Here is an 11,798-nt window from a genome sequence, read left to right as displayed (position 1 = left end):
AAATCTGGTGATCCTCGTTCCCTCAATGATAGTTTTTCATGAGTTAAGTTGTGTCGCAAGAGTAACATCTCAATGATAATAGAATGTGAATGACATACTATTTGGAGTAGAATAATATCATAGGAGACATTAATGACAATTTGAAACGAACAACAAACACAAAGAGACGCGACTGATCACATGGTCGACTCTTTTTTCAGACATGGTACGATTCAAGAAATTGTAACAATTTCACTCTAAGGTTTGCTACCTGATACTTACTGGGTGCTAATTAGATAAGCAATACATATTACTCCTCACTTTTGTAAGTTTATTCACCTTGAGGTAATCTTCACACATTTATACTCATGTCAGCCTATAACTTTGCACTTGAAGTTGAGGTTTCAACTGTTGTTTACGATGTCTAACTCTATAACTAGGACACCGGCTATATCAATGGTTTCCTACTCAAGCTCTAACTACTAAGCTAGTTCTAACGATTGAAACTAAACTCACAACAAGATTCTTGAGAATTTTACCCATCTCTTTTATCTCGGATTCAACTCCAAAGGTCCTCACAATGTATCAAACTAACGGTAATATCTCTCAAAACATTATGGTGAACACCATGGTTACCTATTCTAAATCACACATAGGATAAATCTTTTCATAAGTCTTAAGTTGTCAAGAAAACATCGATCACTATTTGTCCTCCTACAAGCACTCCTCTAAACTTAAAAATTATTTCAAATATTTTACTACTCCAATAAGGACCTACGCGGCTAAGATAGCACTCAACGGTTTACAGTGGTCGAATTCTCTATGAACTTATGGCTTACTCCTTACAAGGATCTCATTCAAAAACTTAAACTTACTTGAGTCATCTCTAACAAACATTAAGGTTAATCTAATGAGTCCTAAAATAACCTTTTTGTTCAGCTACTAGTTAAGGGCATTTCATCTTAGTCTTAGGTTTCTGTTCATCTCAAAACAACTTCTGCCTAATAAGAATTTAAAGTTACCTCTCACATAGACGTGACATACTCTAAGGGTTATCCTCATCTAACTAAAATGCATGACAAAACTCTTAGAACGAAACATGATTCCCAAGGGTCTATAACAACTTTATGATACACCTCATAATTCAACTTAACTGGAAACAAACTAAACACTAATCATTGAAACCATAACACTCAGGGTGGGAGATCCTGTCACGCATTCAACGAACACATAGTGGTCATGACTAGGTATACATAGAGGCCATAATAGGTACAGAGGTATTCTTTGAAGAATCCACAAACTTTTTCCAGATTAAGGTAAAAAGAACTAATATTTATTCTGCTAATCATACAACTATCATCGATAATCCTTTAGGTTACATACCATACAAAAGAACACTCATTCTTGAATCCTTCCATGCTTAACAATTAACGCTACTAACTACCTTACACTTTTCTTAAGGTTTCACATTAAACCTCTTAACTATACTTCATAACTTTTCCAACTACACTATATTCTCAAACAACTTTATACTAGATATTTCCCATGAACTACGGTTACAAGTTTCTATGGGTATTACACTTATAAGATTCTCAATCTTGTACTTAGGTGGTAACTAAGCATATCCTCAAGGAACACATGTACATGACTTACTAAGTTTGACTTTCATCTATGGGTAACAAGGATAATGCATACTCAAGTGTTTCCCCTCGAAACATCTTAACGTGATTAACAAGGGTGAAGTCTTTCTCTATTCGTGACAGAAGTAACACACGACAACAAATCGAGCAGTTTAACAAGACATGATTGGAAGATGAACAACTAGTAACAAGATGAACACTCGATTGATTAGGAGATAATAATTTTAAATCAAGAATGGTCACTCATCCAGAATCAGCAGCAGATATTCCAAATGAATTCTAGAAACGAAAACATAATCACAGTGTACACACATATGGAAACATCAACTATCATTTGATTGTGACAGAAACATTAATAATCCAATTGTTTGATGTAGACTCATAACACAGACAATGAATTATACTCAAGTTTGCAAGTGAAATCGAATTACTTGACTTAAGCATGCAACACAAAGAATAGTTTGCACTAGAATCAGAAGGTGCAGTCAAAGGAGTATTCTATATGAAATATATCTCGATACGAGTCCTCGAACTATAAAGTATCAGCATTTCTAAGAACAAGAAATCACGAACAACCATACTATCTATGCAATTAAGGCAAAACACCATACTACAAGCATACCTAGAATTATAAGATTCTTATAATAAGTATACAAGATACATATAAGAAGTAAGAATTAAATAGTTAATAAGGATGTATTAAGGAATCAAAACTTCAACTACTACATTCACGACTACGCACAAAATAAAGGGAGTTAAGTAGTCATGCGTTTGCACATCAAGATAGAAATAAGTTTATTAACAACATACACGTAGGAAGATAAGGGCTCATTAAGGCATTATCCATCAGTATCAAGACTTCTTGCATCACCTAACGGCTTGCCATAATGTCGAACCGCACTTCATAAATTATAGAGATGGCCAGTCTCATAACTCATGACTTAACAGTAAATTTATGGTATAGCAAACATTAAGGATGCAAGGCACGTACAAGTATTTTTATTAAGTCTCATTTGATCATTCAAAGGAAAATACAATTAATAATTCAAGCATGTTCATCAAAACTAGTCATAAGTAACTACACAGAGTGCACAACAAAATATGATAAGCACATAACACACTGGCCGAAAGGTTCAACCAGGCTCTGATACCACTAAATGTGACACCCTCTACCCCTCACATATATACTAACAAAGGAATAAAAATTCAAATATTAATTAAAAGTATTTTTTTTTAAAACATTTTTAAATACAAGCCTTTCAAAGGGATAAACGGTTCACAATCACTTTCTTCTACATCATATTCAAACTTGTCCAAATAAATAATAAAGTCATCGGCTCAAACAAGGTCGTCTGAGACTTCATACAATTAATATAAAACCCTATACCCCAATGTCACATCCTATCAGAGCATTGAGTCTCGACGTCCTTCAGCACAATATTCCTTAAAGCAGTTCACCTAGTCATCTGCTCCCCCGAACACAGAGTTCAAGATCATCACAGGATCCAAACACAAACAACAAACCGGGAGTGAGTTATCACATTCCTAACTAATAGAGAAACAAGACAACCAGACATATATATATATATATATATATATCATATAAACCAAATAAAACTTACTTACACGTAATTCCACCACTTCGTCATTCAAAGTTCACTTTTCATCCATCAATCACACTTTTCAATCATCAATCACATTACACAAGAATCACACGCTCTGATCAAGACATAATAACACCTCAATTTCATAATAATCAATTAGGAAGCGCATGAGACAATTATGCTAAGACTCAAGCCTATATGCAATGTGGTACCATGTCAGTGAAAAACCACCCTAGGGCGCTTAGGAGTACATAACAAGACACACCACACAATGGGTTTGTCAGGTCACTCTCACTAAGTAAGATCATAGGGAGACCAGTCAGGGTCACGATGTTTTGCGAGAATGCTCCAACCATATGGGATCAGCATAGACTTAAAGGAGCACTCAAACCCGGTGACCCCCAAGGCCTACACTCTGAAGAGTCCGTTAAGGCCTCTCCCTCCTGATTTAGGTCTAACCCCTAAAAGCATTTTAGCACACAGACACTACTTGTGAATTATACAATACCCACGACCTCACACTCGTGTTTTAAACACGTATAACATATTGGGCTACAATTTAACACTGGTTCCTAAATAGGAAATCTACACTTTCTCTTTAACACTGGTTCCTAAATAGGAAACCTACACTTTCTCTTTAACACTGCGCATTTACACTTTTCTCAAGATAACACTGGTCGGGTTATTGTACAATTCACATCTTACAACACAAATAATGTCACATCAAGAGTTAATCACACACTTATTTACAACCAAAACTCATTCACAATTTCACATCTCATAATGTCACAATCCACCATCACATGTTTTCACGTATCTCACAATTCAACACCTTTTCTACTTTACACTTTTACTCAATATCAATAGCAATATTATAATCTCAAGGCAACATATTATTCCACAATTTATCACATATTTCATTTATAAGCACTGCTCATGAATTATACAATACCCCCGACCTCACACTCGTGTTTCAAACACGTTTAACACATTGTGCTACGATTTAACACTGGTTCCTGAATAGGAAACCTACATTTTCTCTTAAACATTGTGCATCAACGCTTTTCTCAAGATAACACTGGTCGAGTTATTGTATAATTCATAACTCACAATATAATTATTGTCACATCAAGTGTCAAACACACACACTTATTTACAATCAAATATCATGCCCACAATTTAACATCTTATAATATCACATCAATCATCTTATTTTTACATGTATCTCGCAAATTGGCACATTCAACTATGTACTACTCAATCTTCACTATAATATTATAATACCATTATAATAACTTATTACACCTTATAACTCATACACATCACACAATAATAATATTTGCATGATACAAAGCATATATATGTATAGGTATATAGTAAATTAAACTACATTGTTTTTTATCAAAGAATTTCTATAACAATTAATTTAATATTACATCAAAAGAAATTACCACTAGACATTAACCTTACAATTTTCTTTAAGTTATTATTCTAGTATTACAATAATTATACACACATAACATGTTGATCATCATCATAGAAAAATTAGAACAAGACAATAATTTATATAAAATAAGTCATTGAATAATATTATTTAAAATATAATTTACGTTAATAAAAAGAGCTTAATTTTTCTAAGGGGTTCACACTCAACACAAAAACACATCAATTTCATAACAATTTCTCATTGGGACATCAACTGATTCATCAAACATATATAATTCACTGTAATAATTAAAAGGATAAAATGAAAATTGCAAAAATACCTCAAAACCCATTCCAATTGATATCCATGAGGATCCTTACACATGTTCTCACTAATCCCCAATTGTGAATAACTCATCCCTTACCTCTGAGCAGACTCACGTGTCTTTAGCCAGCGATAGCAGCATCTCTATCGGTTCCCTGAGATTCCTCCAGTTATTCCTCCGACTCTGCTCTGATAGAATTCCCAAATGTCAGAGAGACGAAGAAGAGATTGAAACCTCCACTTGTACAGTCTTCATGCGATTCCCTTTTCTCCCTCCACAAATATTATCTCGCAAATCCCAACGGTGAAAGTGTGCGCAATTGAATTTCAAACAACATATCCAATTTTCGTGAAAATCCAACGGTTAACGAAACTTGGATTGTAGTTTTACCGAAACAGTTTTGTGTTTCTACGGGAAAATAAAGGCTACAATGCGAAGGGTTTTCCTCTAAGCTCAGATATGATTTTAAAATTCCCAATTGTGAGAATGTTCGGAATTGTGTTGCGAACGTGGTACTCAAATTTTACGATGATCCAACGGTGAATGAGTCTGGGATCATCATTTGTTTGAGACAGGTTTTTAGGGCTGCGGGAAAAAGAAAAGGTTTTGAGAGGAGAAGGGGAAAAACGAAAATGAGGCCAAAATGAGGCACCTGACTTAACATAGCTATTTATACCTAGGGTACTCAGCCTATTATTTGCTCTATATTTATTTATTTATTTATTTATCCTAAAAATCTTTTTAAATTTATTTACGAAAAAAATGGGATGTTACAAACAAAGTAGAAAAAAAAATTCCTTATGATTTTTCATGCAAGAAATCATATACTGAAGTACCAAAAATATAAGATTGAAAAGTTTCCCAATCATAATGTGATAAAGAGCGAATTTGTGTTTAGAAAAGATGTTTCCCTTCGAACCAGCCTTATGTAGAATAGCCTTGTTAAACAGTTATTGGTAGATTCGTGCCTAGTCAAAAAACTTGGTCAACTCCAATTTTTCTGAAGCACTAGGCTTGTAGAGAAAGGCCTTGATAAGTTTGGGGTCAATGTCCTTTTCCCATCTAATTTTCACACATTTTCCATGGTTGAAACACCAAGTCGCTTAAGCAATAGAGGTAACATGACTAACATCAATTGTTACCTGAATACCAAGCATTATTCTGGTAATGCGGTCTTTTTCAAACACATTTCTCCAGAATTCCCTAACCATCTCTGCAACAACAACTTCATCTTTGGTAAAGAAGTTGATGATATTGCACAGATGTAGGTTGTCCCTGAACGGAACCCTCATTGCTTCTAGCATGTTGATGTTGAACCGGTGTTCAACAAGAATTATAGGATTTCCTTCAATCCTCCAAATTTCAAGAAGGTCTTCTTTGTTAGGGAAAGTCATGATCATAGGTTTTCTATCATTAATGGATCCTGCATAGTTAGCATATGTATAGGCCTCCAAAGTCATTTCCTCCCTTTCTTGTAAATAAAACTCCTTTTCCAAGAGTTCCTTTCAAGTACCGCAGTATGGGACAAATAAATCAATTTTCCAATCAGCTTTTGATAAGATTCTTTGTCCACAATTGCATCCTTAACATATTCACTAAGTTTGTGATTCTACTTAATAGGAGTCTCTACCGGTTTCAAATAATAAATCCAACATATATCTTTGTTGAGAGATGAAGATACCGTGACGAGAATGTGCCACCTCAACACCAAGAAAGTATTTTAATCTATCTTGCTCTTTAATCTCAAACTCTTTTAACAAACACCTTTTTGGGTATCTATTTTTGTTTTATCATTTCTTGTTACTACTATGTCATTAACATAGACAATTAATGCAATAACTCCTTCTAAAGTTGAATGCTTAATGAATAAAGTGTGTCTTTCTTAAAGCTAAACCCAAGTGGAACCTCCATATAAATTTCTTCTTCAAGGTTTTCATGCAGGAAGGCATTCTTGACATCAAATTGTTGCAAATTCTATCCATAGTTAGCTACCAAAGATAACAATATTCTAAAAATACTCATTTTTGCAACAAGAGAAAAAGTCTAATAATAGTCAATCCCATATGTTTGTGAATACCCTTTAGCTACTTACCTTGCCTTATACCTTTCGAGTGTCCCATTTGCCTTATATTTGACGTGAATACCCATTTACAACCAACAAGTGTCTTTTCTTTAGGAAGTTCCACCAACTCCCAAGTTCCATTTTTCTCTAGTGCATCCATTTCAACTTTCATAGCTTCTCTCCACTTTTTGTTATTCAGTGTTTCATTAACAGTTTTGGGTTATCATAGGATATAAAGTGAGACAATGGGTACCCTATCCTTTGTGTACATGTTCTAGTACCCTTCCTTATTGTAATCGGAAGATCCCCAACATTAATGGGCATATTTTGCTCCTCAAAAACAGTCTCATCAATTTCAATATCATGGAGTATAATCTTTTCTCTCAAAACAGTTCCATCAATTTCAGGTATTAGTTCAAAATTTGGAACTTGCATAGGTTGGATAATAGGTTTTGTCCTTCATGAGTAAATTTGTAGTGGACAAGTAGCACTTGAAGTCTGTGTTTTAGTTGTCTTTGGACTTGAATAAGAGGAAGTGAGTATAAGACTTGACTCAAGTACATTGGAATCCTTTGAGGGGGTGAAAGAAAGATCCTTGAACAAATCATCCTTATCTTCCATGCATGAGTTCTCCCCCTAAAGATAAGGCTGAGAGAAGAAACATTCAGTTTCAACAAAAGTGACATCAATAGACACAAACATTTTTTTATGGTAGGATGATAACACTTGTATCCATTTTTAGTAGGGAGAGTAACTGATATATATGCATTTAACAACTCGAGGATCAAGTTTTCCTTGATAATGAGAGTGAACATGGATAAAAGACATACACCCAAAGATCCTAGGATCAAGGCTATTTTGAGTAAGGGTAGAACTTGGAGAACAATTGAATAAGGTTGTTGTTTTGAAGTGTTTGAATAGGTAAACAATTGATTAAGTAGGTAGCAGTAAGAACAACCTCCCCCCAACATTGTTTTGGAACATTAGTGTGGGACAAGGATGCCTTGGTAATAGCTAAAAAATGACCAAATTTTCGTTCATCCACCCTCATTTTGTTGTGAGGTGTGTACACATGATGATTCATGAATAATTCCATGCTTAATGAAGAATGAGGATAATGTTTGGTTAAAATAATCCTTGGCATTATCAGAATGAAATCGTTTAACAAACCAAACTGGTTTCTTATCATTTGAAAAAAAAATTGAATATCTTACTAACTTCACTTTTTTGTTTTAGAAGATACACCCATGATACCCAAGTACAATCATCAATAAAAATGACAAACTAATGAGCCCTAGATATATTTGGAATGTTGGATGGACACCAAACATCACTATGTACTAGGGAAAAAGGAAAAAACATTCTTTTATTACTGTTAGGAAAGCTAACATGTTTGTGTTTTGCAAATTCACAATTGTCACAATGAAACATTCCTATGTCTAGTCCTTTAAATAAACTAGGAAATATATTTTTTAGGTACTAAAAGAAAGGTGACCTTATCAAAAGTGTTACAACCAGATTTCTTTATTTTGAGCAGGCAATGACTATGACACTAAAGACAATTGGAGTTTATCCTTAGTGCTACATATCATGTAAGCCTCCTCAAGAAGGTAAAGCCCATTTTCATCCTAGCAGGTCTAATAATCTTCCTCATTCCCTGATCCTGAAATTTGCAAAGTGTAGAAGAAAATGTCACTAAACATTGCAAATCTATTATAAGTTTATGAATAGAAAGAAGTTTGGTAGATAATTTAGGCACTTGAAAGACATCTCTCAAAATTAAATTTTGACTTAGGAGAATATCTCCTTTTCCAACAATTGTAATAAACAACCCATTTGCAGTTGCAATTTTTCAACTACTGGACATGGTTTATATGAGACAAAATAGCTCTAGAATCAACAACCTATGTCCCTTATGTTGTAGCTTGTAGAACACCGAGAGCTTAGGTTTGGGATTTACCTAAGAATGCTAAGGAAGAGCTAGTGTTTGGGGATTTAACTAAATTGTATAGCAATTCCTTCAAAATTTTAACAACTTATGTATTGAAATTGGTAGAGGGTTTGGAACGATTGCCTTATGATCAGACTGAGCCAAGTAGGCCTATGCTAGTCCTTGTTGAGTGCCTTTGGTGGTCCAATTCCGGTTCTGATTTGTAGGTTTACTGATAACGGCTAATTATGAGTATATTTTGGGGTTAAATTATATAGAAATTTATAATTTCTCTCTCCTATTTTCTTCCTTTTTGAGCAAATAATTGTTAAATTAACATCATTTAAGTTTTTGTGTAAAGAATATTAAAAGTGATAAATTTATGATGTTTAGTGAGTATAATAAAGCCCAAAAAAATAGGATAATTCAGGAAAGTAGGCTAATTCAGGAAAGTAGACTAATTAAGAAAAATAGATTAATTAAGGAAAGTAAAGGCGAGCTTAGCACGAGAAGCCCAAAGGTTACGTGAAAACTAAACTAATCTATACTTATAAAAGAAGGAGAGAGAAGAAGGAAAAACACACAAAAATTCTAAGAGAATACAATTCCTTATAGAAGGAAAAGGCTAGAAGAAGGAGAAGTAATCATTAGGAGTCATTCATTCCTTTCATCCCCTTTTCTTATCTTATTCCCCTTCACTAAATATTCCTTTTTTATAATTGTAAAGCCTTCTATGACTATGGGAGGATAAATCCCCTTTGTTGGGAACTTGACAGCCAACTACTCTTGATGTAATTTCTCTTTCTATCTATTTATGAATATTACATTTGCATTATCTTTTCTTGTGCTTAATATCATTGCTTGTGGTTTGATCACCCATTTGCATGATAAGTTTTACGAGTAGTGTTGGGAGACATTATTTTCTAACAGAACTCAGAAAATGTATCTAAATAAAGTCACCACTAGGGATAGGTTGATATTTGTTTAGCATGTTATATATCTCTATTCTTAATGCAATTTACTATTTTAGCTCTGCAAAGGGATTTGGGTGAGACAATAGATAAATTAGCATCTTTTTTGCGGGGAACCAAAGTTAGAGTATACTAGTAGATGTAGGTGTAAATTAGAATAATTATAAATAAAGAAAAATCATTAACATTATATCAAAGAGCAGTTCTAGTAGGTTAAGTTCTCAACATTCTCATCTTCTAAATTTACTTCTACAATATTATTGGATTCTCTAATTTTTCTGTCTTTAATTAATTATTTTAAATTCTTGTTTAATTTCTTCTCTTGTTTGATTTAATTTTATGCAAATTTAAATTAATGTTTTTCTCATAACCTTTTTCAAGTCAATTTTCTTTAACTTCTTTTATTAATAAAATATTCATCTACTTAAGTACAAACAAAGTCCCTGTGAATTTGACACTCAGACTTCGTTTTAACTTTACTACTTGAGACGAATTGGTGCACTTGTCAATCCATCAACACTTACTATGAAACATCTAGCATCTATCTTAGATGTTTCTTACCTTCTTACAAAAGATACATTACAGAGAATCCTTGTTATCCCCTTTGTCAATCTCCATCCTGTGAGCTATACCTCCATGTTGATTGGTTTGTACTTGATCAATCTTCTTTCCCTTGCCTTGTGCAACTAAAGAAGAACTTTCAGGGGATTGAGATTCCATCATTACTCATCTGTATGCTTCTTTTACCCGAAAGGTAGTCATGGTTTCATTGAGTGAGGGTAACTCTTTTCCTAGCACTTGAATCCTTACAGGATTGAACTCATTGTTTTGTCCTATCAATAACTTATAGGTTATGTCCTTCTCCTTATAACTTTTGAGTAAGTTAGCATCTTTTGTGCACTTTGCTTCAAACTTTTCATAACGGTCTAACTCCAACCATAGATTATGTAGATTTTGGACATACTCACCAACGAATCGATCTTCTTGTTTGGTAGTTGTAATCTTTATCTTAATTATATAAATTTGACCAACATCACCAACCTTGAAATAATTTTGCTTACAACTCTCCCACACATCCTTGGCAGTCTTCATGAACATGAAACCATCATTCACTTCTTACTCCACGGAATTCCACAACCACGACATTACAAGTGCATCTACTTCATCCCATGCACCAAAGTTCTTCTTTGTGGGTTTTGGGACATCTTTTCCAATAAGATGATTCAATTTGTCCCCTTTTAGAAAGGTTTGGACATGAGACCATTTAAGGTAGTTTCTGCCACTAAGATGAAGGTTGGGTTGAATATGTTAACGTTGCAACTAAAAAATGTGGGTATTTTGGGCTATTGGCAATATAGGCGCACAACGAAAGGAAAAAAAATGTGGCAATGCAGGTCACGATTTTACATAGGCTTTGGATTTTGGAGTTCTAATACCATGTAAGAATGTGTGTTATGAGGCTAACTCAATTGTACGAAGTCGCTAGTCCAATGAAATTTTACACAAGTGAGAATCGAATACGAGTTTTTTTACTAAATAAATCATTTCTATACACATGAGTGCAGGTCAACCCTTTGGGTTAAATTATTCCACAATTTGAATAGTTAATTAAATATTTTCATTTCTTATAATAATTAAAAAATTTAACCTCATATACTTGTACTAATATATCTTAGCAAGTGTTTATAAACAAATTGGACGGAAATGGAAAGTTACAATCACACGCAATAGACTATAGGGTGCTAGTAGTGCTACAAGTTAAGAAGCCAATGACCAGAGAATATATCCCTGATACTAAGTGCATGCTATTCACATTTTTCGGTGGTGAGTGGCAAGGTGTGAACTCACAAAGGTTCACATT

The sequence above is a fragment of the Glycine soja genome, chromosome 14 (assembly GCF_004193775.1).
Source record: "Glycine soja cultivar W05 chromosome 14, ASM419377v2, whole genome shotgun sequence".
NCBI lineage: Eukaryota > Viridiplantae > Streptophyta > Magnoliopsida > Fabales > Fabaceae > Glycine > Glycine soja.
The sequence above is the reverse complement of the archived record's forward strand: the minus strand, read 5'-3'. Positions refer to the sequence as shown.